General features: G+C 41.9%; 1 long non-coding RNA gene across 1 annotated transcript; it reads left to right on the plus strand.

Annotated features, from left to right (window-relative positions):
• The first annotated feature begins 6,065 nt into the window (after window positions 1-6,065).
• Window positions 6,066-7,672, plus strand: LOC310657488. The gene is made up of 2 exons (XR_014501802.1): window positions 6,066-6,710; window positions 7,107-7,672. It is a non-coding gene; the product is annotated as an uncharacterized lncRNA (long non-coding RNA).
• Window positions 7,673-10,550: the final 2,878 nt, after the last annotated feature.

Raw genomic sequence — 10,550 nt, forward strand, 5'->3', positions numbered from 1 at the left:
AGTCTAATTGGATCTGTTTCTACCAAATTTGTTCTCATTTGTCTAGCAATACATGACAACCCTTTACAGCAGCTTATGGCACCTGAAGACGTTTTCTCCAATTCCAAAGTATAAAATGACATTTTTGAAGGTCATAATTGTAGATTTAAAAACAAAAAACTGAGTGTGAATTTATTTCTTCCTTGTCATATTCTTTGGGAAGACAGGTCTATTTCATATATTATTTTCTGATCTGGAGATTATTCACCATTTTGGAATACTTCTTGTTTATTCGGCTTGTATCTCATAATCACAGAAGCTGCTCAGAATGGAGACCACACAGTCAGATTTTTTTTTAAAAAAATAATAAGTGCTGCCCTAACCTAGGGATGTTTACCTGAAAACAGAGTCACACTGACTAAATGAAGCTGGTCATCTCATTATTTCCATTGTATGGATGGATAAGAAAAGGTAAGAATAGAGAGGTGTCCCCCAGATCTCTGACTCAGAGAGATGTGAATGGGAACTTGGAACATCTCATCTCTACAAGAGTTCCACAGGCCAAAGAAATTGCTTGAATGGTGGCCCATTCAGAAGTATCAAGCTCAGTTATGTAGCATGGGATCTTAGGGGAGAAGACCCACTTGGTGGTAGAACATTTGCTTTGGATGCTGAAGGTCCAATCCCTGGCATCTCTGGGCTGGAAGAAGCACCCACATTAAAGCCCAGAGAGCTACTGTGTGTCAGTGAAGACAGTACTGGGCTAGATGCACCAATGGACTGATTCAGTATAAGGCAACTTCACATGTCCCTATGGACAAACCTGAAGGCATGTGCGTTGGCTGGATGGTGCCCCAGATGCCGCATACTACTGAATTGGACCACACTAGTTGTTTTAGGTATAACATTATAATGAGCAAATATTTTAAAAATGGGAAAAACAGATGTGCTGTTTATTGAAATACAGTGGGTGAAATGATTCATAGGTTGTTAAACTGCTTTTCGCAGTTCATGAAATCACTTCCCTGTCCAGAACTCATTTGGAACTTGGAGTATTCGTACTCATAGGCTATTGATCCACATTAGGCAATAATGTGCCTGAAAATCTATTTTAGCTGTGCCTGATTCCACCCACCTTGGTGGCATCTCTTGTTTCCGTTTCTTGATGGCAACATTGAAGAAGGAAATCCATCCAGGCCCACACACAAGCGACTACTCCACAGCCAAGAATTTTATTTTATTTTTAAAAAGCCTAGAGGAAAAAAAAGCAGTATATTCTAATGAAGCAAGGCTCCACACCATCATGGCAGCAGCTAACAAAGATGTCTGCATTAGCAATAGAGCTGGGGAAAACATAACAAATAGAAAAGGCAGGCATGAGAGAAAGCCATGAAACCAAGATGTGTGACTTTTGCACAACGGAAAAGATAGGCTTGGAAGGAGGGAGCGAGATGCAAAAAACGAAAGGGAAAAAAGAGCTCAGTCAAATTAGGAACTTGGCACGATCTCTTCCGTCACCCACACAAACTTTCTGCTCTTTTTATGCCAAAGGAGAACAAAGATTGTTGGAAAAAGTGGATGCATTCAGCAATAAATGCCAGGATATTAGCAAAATGAATAACAGCTCTGGGCAAAATACGAGTCAGCTGGGGATTGCATAACATTGCTAAGATGGGGGAATTCCATAATGTGATATAGCAAGTGTTCAATCAATCAATCAATCAGTCAGTCAATCAATCAAACATAAGCATATATTTTATCCCTGACAGTTAAAGAAGCAAAGCAATGAAGCCCTAACGTAAGGAGCAGCATATGCAATGAAAGTTTGTCCTTGGTTAAAAATGGCTTGGATCCAGACCTTCCTCTTGACTCCTTGACTGAGCTTTGCTCAGAGAAGGACCCTTTCCACTCACGGAACAGAATCATTGGATCCAATCCATTGTGTTTTCAGCTCCATTGGCGTAATGGAACATGATTCCCAGCAGGCAGCAAATCCACAGTGCTGCTAAGATGCTAATTTTCATCCGAGCTGTTTGGCGCTGGGAAAAGGCTGCCTCCAGAAGTGGCTGGCTCTCCTTCAACAGAGATATTTAAGCAGCAGGGGCTGGATAGCCGTCTGTCAGAGATGCTATGCTTGCCAAGTTGTGCACTGGTCAGGGGATAGTCTAAATCATGGGTAGGCAAACTAAGGCCCGGGGGCTGAATCCAGCCCAATTGCTTTACAAATCCAGTCCGCGGATGGTCCAGGAATCAGCGTGTTTTTACATTAGTAGAATGTGCCCTTTTACAGTGGTACCTTGGCTTGCAACTGTTTTGGCTTGCAACCATTTTGGATTACAACCACGTCAAACCCTGAAGTGTGTGTCTCTTTTTTTTGGATTACAACCCCCCTTTTTTTGGGAGGCCCCATTGGCGAAAGTGCGCCTTGGGTTACAACCTGTTTTGGTTTACAACCGGAACGGATTATGGTTATAAACCAAGGTATCACTGTATTCAAAATACATCTCTGGGTTATTTGTGGAGCCTGCCTGGTGTTTTTACATGTTTAGAATGTGTGTTTTTATTTAAAATGCATCTCTGGGTTATTTGTGGAGCATAGGAATTAACTCATCTCCCCCCCAAAAAATATAGTCTGGCCCCCCACAAGGTCTGAGGGAAGGTGGACCGGCCCCCTGCTGAAAAAATTTGCTGACCCCTGGTCTGGATGACCCCCCAGGATTCCTGCCAACTCTCAAATTCTATGATTCACCTGCAACTCACTGCAAAAAAGCAGTGGGCATAGGTTTACAGAAAGAAGTACTGAAGTATTCCTCCTCCATCTGGGCTTTGAGAGAAGGGTGGGGTGGGGAAAGCATGGGAAGGGGAGGGGGTTTGGGAGCGAGGGGCAGAAAAAGGATTCAACACTCTCTCTCCAGCCCACTGCTGGAAATTGCCCCACCCTGATGTGCCAATGCTATTTGATGGTGATCCATGTTGAAGACATTGGCCTGATGCCATAACATGCAGTCCTACCTCTAGGGAAGTGTGAACTTTCCTCCTTGTGCTAATACTAACAGAGTCTCTGTTTAAAAAGAGCACCCTGGATGGGAGTTTGTTAATGCAGCCTTGAAGAAAGACCAGAGAATCCACTTGGCATTTGTGTTTCCCAAGACCACCCACACTCTAAATGCTGCCTTACAGCTTCTTGAACTTTCCAGAGGAATTGAAAGACGTCCTGACGAAGCATTTGTTAGGGAGAAACATGTTCTAGCCTTGCCACTTGGTCTCTCTCTTGCCACTTTGGTCTCATGTAACCGCAGGATGTTTTGCTACCCAGCTGAGCATAATGGGCTGGCACATGACTATGTGCCTTCTGCCAATGCTGCAAGCAGGGGGGATACTGTCTTGGGTTCTCGAGGAAAATGATAGCCTAAAGGTTCAGGCTGATCAATATGATAGTTATACTAATATCCCTGGAACATCTAAAAGATGATCACTCATACTGACGCTCCAAAATAAATGCAATACGTGCAATCAATTAAGCTGTCTGATGATATCTTGCTGCTAGTCATTTTCCTTTATGGATTTTAGAAAATGAGCCCCAAACTGAGATCCTGTTGTTTATTGAGCATGTATTGCAAATCATTTGCAAGTGTAATAACAGACAATGCCAGATCACATCACTGATGTGATTTATAATTCTATAAGCCAGATTTCCAATTAAGTATCTAATGATGCTTTAATTACTGAAATTAATACAGAGGACTAAATTGCATGAATCCAAAGGTTCTCATGCACCCACTTTTAAAAAATTGACCACATTCTGCCATGCCACATCCCCAAATTGTGGCCACATAAGTACACAGACTTGTTATACGCCAAGAGGAAGAAAGCAAAACCTTATCTGAATAAAGTAAGTTTTAGAGAGAGCTGGTCTACAGACTTCAGCCACCATGAAGAAGCCACTGTAAACCCCACAGCACAACAGCTCTCATCCTGTGATGAACTGTTCATGTGGAAGAGCACTCTGAACTTTGTCAACTTTCTGAAACAAAACCTGGGATGGTGAAAAATCCTCAATTCACTCAATATGAATGGTTCTCTGTATGATGACACACATCATATACATGGATTTACAGTGGCTTCTATATTGTGGCTATACTGGTGGCTCAAGGCACATTTCCATGGAATCAGTGGTATTCAGGCCAGATTCATATGACCAAGATGATGGCTTCTTCTTTTTCATATTCATATAAGTTTGTGAGCTAAGAAGCTCACAAAGTATAAAATCCAGTTATAGAAACTTGGTTAGTTCTGCTGTGGCCTGATGATTATTAGCCTGTGGTACTACAGAAGCAGGATTTTTCAATCGTGACACCAGTATTGTGGAACACTCTCCCTGACAAAATATGAGAGCCTCCATTAGTATGGGCATTCTGCCACACAACTGTTTAGAGACAAATGTACCCCTGATCTCCTTACTTGAGCCTCCTGTTTTAACTGTTTTAAATATTTTCCTGTCTGTTCCAGTTTTAAAACAGGCATGTTTTACTGTCTGTTTTTATTGTGAATGTTTAGTTTAACATTTTGATTAAATTGGTTTTATTGTGTATTTTACTTGTAAATGACTTAGAAGATATTTATGCGGGATATGATTAATTAATGATAGGAAAATGTGAAAATCCATTCTTAAAATATACAAGAGGACAACGTAGCTATTAAAACAAGAGAATCAGCTGAGAAATCACGGGAATGGCTGAGTAAACAGGTGTGTCTTCAAAAGCCCATGAAATGTCAATATAGATGGGCTTTCTCAAATTTCGATAGGGAACGTGTTCCACAACACCACCATTATCAATGAAAAAGCTTGCATCCACATTGTCACAAGCCAATAATATTCAAGACTCATCGGGTTCCATTTGTTGATGCCCTTGGATTCGTGTGGTTAGTTCCTTGTTCATAGGCCTCATTGTATGGCACCTCCATTCCAACAGAAACTCTTCTAAATGTGGGTATACAATAGCATAAAGAATGGTCCTGCGTGCTAAGCAGCTGTACAGAAACATATCGCCTCAAAGAGTGGAATTTACAGTAGCCACCATGTAGCCACTTGATTGCAACAATTTGTCTTTGCCTCCAAATAAATTAGCTTAGGATCAGACCATTTAAAATTAAACCCACAAAAGCAGGTTATTAATCACTGTATTTCCTTCCTCCCTTCTAAAAGCGGCAGAGCTCCTTGCCTGAGGAAATGCTTCCAAATAGTCATTGTTACCTTGTGGAATGGGAACAGTTATCATTTTTCTTCAAGGAAGCAGCGGTTCACGCAGACTTCTGCCTGTGAATGAATGCAGACCACCATTCATCAAGTGGCAGCACTGCGGCATTCACAGCAGCAGATGGCACGGTAGGGTGATAGCGCTCACCTGACCTCCAAACAGCTGATTCGCTGGTGGTTACTGGGAGGGATGGGCAAGGTGGCGGGGAGGTCAGTGCTGTGCAAGTGCACTGACAGATCCAATCTGGGACTCCTGCCAATGCATTTGCACTGTGCCAACTCCCTGCTGCCTTGCTCTTCTGCCTCTCCTTCCTGGTAATCAGTAGAGATCCATCAAGTGGTAATCCAGTGAATGCCACGACTCCACTGTGCTGCCCACTACTGGGCATTTGTGCTCTCCCTTTGGTTTCTGTAGCAACAGGCCAAGTGGGGAGAGTATTGCTGCTTCCTTTCCCAGATTACGAATAACTTATGGAAGGGCGGTGAACGTCTCACCAGTTTATTTATATATAAGAAACCCCCTGAGATATTTCTGTACTGCCCTTTGCCAGAAACGGGCACAGGGCAGTTTGCAGCAAAACAAGCCAATACAGAACACAATACATATTAAGCAGGAACATAAAAAAAAATAATTATCAAGAAGTACATAAACAAGAAAGTTACCACCTCATAACTTCTAAATGACTACCGATCGAAAAGCCTGACAAAAGGGTGAGTTTTTACCTGGCATCTCCTATCTATCATGAGGGCAAGAGCACATGTGAGTTGGCAGGAAGATCCAGATTACTGTTTTGCTAGGAGATTTACATGCTTACCATGGTAAGTTATCACTTGGTGTCAGGGATGGGACTGAGGAGGAATGGTGGGGACTGCCCTCCCCTCTTCCTTAACCTTTCTGAGAAGAGGAGGACAGTATAGATTTAGAACAGTGGTTTGCAGAAGGTCATAATTCAGGGGCTGCAGAGGGGAGAAGCTGGGAAATATTGAGAGAGGGGCAGGAGGAAGAGGAAGCACCAGGGAAGAGACAGCTAACAGACTCAGTATCTTGGGAAAGCATTCCTGAGCCCCCCTCTCCCAGGACCCGGAGTGCATTGAGAGTAGTAGAACAGAAAGCTCAGAGGCAGAAAGCACAGATCAGTTGGTGCACAGATGACGTAGAATAGGAGAGACGTAGGGGGTGGGACTTTACTTGGAGCAATGCCATTATCTAAGAGAGACTGCATTCCTTCTGTGTGAATATTACATAAAGTAGTTGGTAAGAACTCTTTTTGTTTATCTGCTTCTTGGCTGCCACTGTGGAAGGGATAGGATTCCCTGAAGCCTCACACTTGGTGAATGATTAAATGTATCCATTCTGTGTATATATTTAAACTAGAGATATGGACCCTGCAACCCTCCGGATGTCATTCTGCTCCAGAGCTCATGATCCCTGACCATTGGCTATGCTGGCTGAAGTGATGGATGTCGCAGCCTGGTAAGACCTGGCAGGCCACAGGTTCTCCACCCCTAGTTTTAGCAGGATATCTCAGCTAAGACAGCTGCTTTGAAAATTAGCAAATGTCCACTCCTATACACACACACAGACACACACACACACACACACACACACACCATCTAGGAGAAGTCACTTTGTGTCCTGGCATTCCACAACTAATTGCTCTTCATCATCTTCATCTGCAGGCAACAGACTGGTGATGAGGAAATTGAGATCATTAGGATGCTCTGTTATGATCCAAATTAAATATTACGGATTTGCAGAGGGGACACAAGCTAGTCATGGTAGATTGAGAGATGCAAGAGGCAATATGAAATTATTAAGAATTTTCTCTCTCTTTTTCATTATGATGGGACTCATGGATGTCCAATGAAGCTGAATGTGGGAAGATTCAGAAAAAAGAAATTACTTCTTCACTATGGAATTTGCTCCTACAGAAGTCTGGGATGGTCACCAGCTTGGATGGCTTTAAAAGAGGATAGACAACTTCATAGAGGATAAGGCTATGTTCTACCTCCACTGTTGTGGCCATTATTATTCTGAATACCTGTTGCTGGAAACTGCAGGAGTGGAGAGTGCTCTTGCATTCAGATCCTGCTTTTTGAGCTGCACATTGGTATCTGTTTAGCCAATGTGAGAACTGTTATGTACTAAGCTTGGATCCTAGAACAATAGGCAAGTAGGATCCTAAAATGCAACAACTGATTGGCTTGCAGGAAAAGACCAATCAGGCTCCAGGAGGAAGTTAATCAGCATATTAGGCTGGTGGGATCTTAGAATGCAACAACTGATTGGCAGGAAAAGACCAATCAGGCTCCAGGAGCGAAGCAGAATCAGCCAATCAGACAGGACTCATTGTGTAAATAATGTATATAAAAGCCTGAGGTTTGTGGGGCAATCAAATCACTGTTTTACAAGCTGCAATAAATAGCATGAAAACACTACAGGGCTCCGAGTATATTTCAAGAACGCAATGCCGAACTAGATAGGCCTTTCTTATGGGATGTCTTTGGCAATCTTTGCACAGTTCCCATCACATGTAGTTTGGATCTCTGACAGCCTGTCTTTGACCACATCATCTCCCTCTGGCCCTTTTGACCCCCATTTTCTCATCTGTCAGAACTACAAGCAAGCTGCAGCCTGTCTTGGACCTCGGCTGAGGCCTGACATACCTAGACTGGAAAACTAGATACAAAATTCATAATTCTAGATGCTCAGAGATTTCATTAGGGAAGGGGAAATGCCATTTTCTCTCAGATGGGCAAGTATGACTATTGATTTGCTTTGATAAATAGATAGATGATGATGATAGATAGATAGATATAGATAGATAGATGAATGAACAAGCAAGAAAAGGAACAACAAACAAACAAACAAATCCCAAGTTCACATTTCTGTTGTAAATCAAATCTCCAAAAATGTTCCAAAACCCTGTCTGGGAATAATTGTTAATCAGAGAAAGTAAAAGAATTGTTGCACTTCAGCCATTCTAATTAGAAATGCACAGGTAATGAATGAAATACAGGAACAAACAGCCCATGAAGAATTCAAATGAGCTATTTTAATGATGCCTACCTCTACTAATGATTAAATGAAAAAGTAGAGGTTTTTCTTCGCTTTAAAATAAACAGGCTGATGGGTGGATATTCAATAATACAAGAATCTTGCATCATCTGAGGGCTTGAAGGCATCTGCATAATTCCCAAGTGTGCTATTATAGGCTGTGAAGCTGCCTGGCTCCGCTTCCAGAGTTTTAGACTAGACTTCCTTAACTTGGTGTCATCCAGATACTTTGGACTACAGCATCCACCATCCCCGATTATTGGACATGCTACTTTGGGCTGATGACAGTTGCTGTGCAAAACATCAGGAGGGCATCAGGTTTGGGAAAGCTGTTGGAGGCAGTGCCCATGGGGAGAGGGACTCAACCCATAACCTACAAATGCCTATAAATAATTTTATTTCATACACAGCCTTATGTCATTCATACCAGATTCAAATGCAGTGGTACCTCGGGTTACAGACGCTTCAGGTTACAGACTCCGCTAAAACAGAAATAGTACCTCGGGTTAAGAACTTTGCTTCAGGATGAGAACAGAAATCTTATGGCGGCAGCAGGAGCCCCCATTAGCTAAAGTGATGCTTCAGGTTAAGAACAGTTTCAGGTTAAGAACGGACCTCCGGAATGAATTAAGTACTTAACCCGAGGTACCACTGTATTTCATGTGCAATATGGTTGCTGGTGAAAAACAGCTGCTGCTGGGTGAAGGCTCCATGCTTCAGCTAAAATGCCTGCTATTGGCTAAGCATTAAGATCACATGGATCACTTGGTGAGTGCCGATGCCATCAGCGCACCTTCCCAGGGGCTGGCATGGCATTCATGATCACTTAACCTGCCTTATCAGTGTAGGAAGGTGACCGCAGCCATTACAACTGTGGCATGGAGTCCATGCTATGCAGAAGTATGTTTTTCACTGGCAACCACAGCAAACCCTTGCTATAAGTTCTACTACATATTTCACCAACTTGGGGCACTCCAGATGTGTTAGACTAAAAGCCCATGCAGGCTGTGAACTTTGGATCCCTTAATTTTTCATTTTCCCAGTCTTCATTTCTCAACATTTTGCAACAATTTGTGATTTTTGTTTTTTTTTTAAAAAAAGAATCTACATGGAAATTAACCAGCATTTTAGTGAGGAATTCTCCTCACTAAATGATGATGATGATGATGATGATTTTATTTATATTCTGTTCACTTGACTAGGTTGCCCCAGCCTTTCTGAGTGGCTTCCAACAAAGTATTTAAAACACAATAGAACATCAACCATTAAAAACTTTCTTGAACAGGGCTGCCTTCAGATATCTTCTAAAAGTCAAATAGTTGTTTATATGTTTGACATCTTCAGGGAGGGCCACTACTGAGAAGGCCCTCTGCTTGGTTTCCTGTAGCTTCACATCTTGCAGTAAGGAAAACACCAGAAAGCTCTCAGAGCTAGACCTCAACCACCTTGTGATGCCATTTGCACTTAGCATCTGGAAGCAAAAACTGTTTTTCTACATATGCTAATTTGTTTTAGGATTTCATTAGAGGTGTATTGGGGGAGGGGAGTTCTGAATTTTTATTTTTCATCTTTAAGCTGATTTATAAAGGGCGAGGCACAGACACAAGAACTTAGCGTTCAATTAAAAAAAACAAAAAACACCTCTAGCAAATTTTCAATTAAAAAAATTGTCTGCAAAGAGCCTGTGATTGATTTTGTTGAAAAGAAATTAATTAGTACACTGTGTTCTTGACAAATAATAGATTAGAAGAACAATAGGATGGAAATGTAGGAAGAAAAATAAAAAAACAACAACTCAATGAGTGAAGGAAATTTCAGAAGAAACAGAAGACTTGCTGATAAGCCCAAACGGCGACTTCAAAACAACATGGTGGGGAAGTATATTGTCCAGAATAGACGATGCTACGACCGACAGGTATTAAAAATGGCTTTCTATGCATAGTTTCAGTGAAAATATTTTAGAAATTGCACAACTGAGGGATGAGAATAAACTCTTTTTATTAGCATCACCAATCTCTGCATTGCACGCTTCACCTCCCAGATCCCAGGTTTTGTGAGTTATATCCCCAGGACTCCTTTGAGATACTGCATATAGAGGTGTAATTGTCTCGCTACCTCGCTTGCAGCTTCCACCCGCTTCTCCCCTGTTCTTCATATGGTTTTGCATTTCCCCAGGCAGTAGGAAGTCGCAAGGTGGATTTAAGGATTTTTTTTCAAGTCTTGTGGGGTTTTTTTGGTTTTTTTTGTAATATCTGT

This window comes from Podarcis tiliguerta, assembly GCF_965153285.1.
Source record: "Podarcis tiliguerta genome assembly, chromosome: 9".
Classification (NCBI taxonomy): Eukaryota; Metazoa; Chordata; class Lepidosauria; order Squamata; family Lacertidae; genus Podarcis; species Podarcis tiliguerta.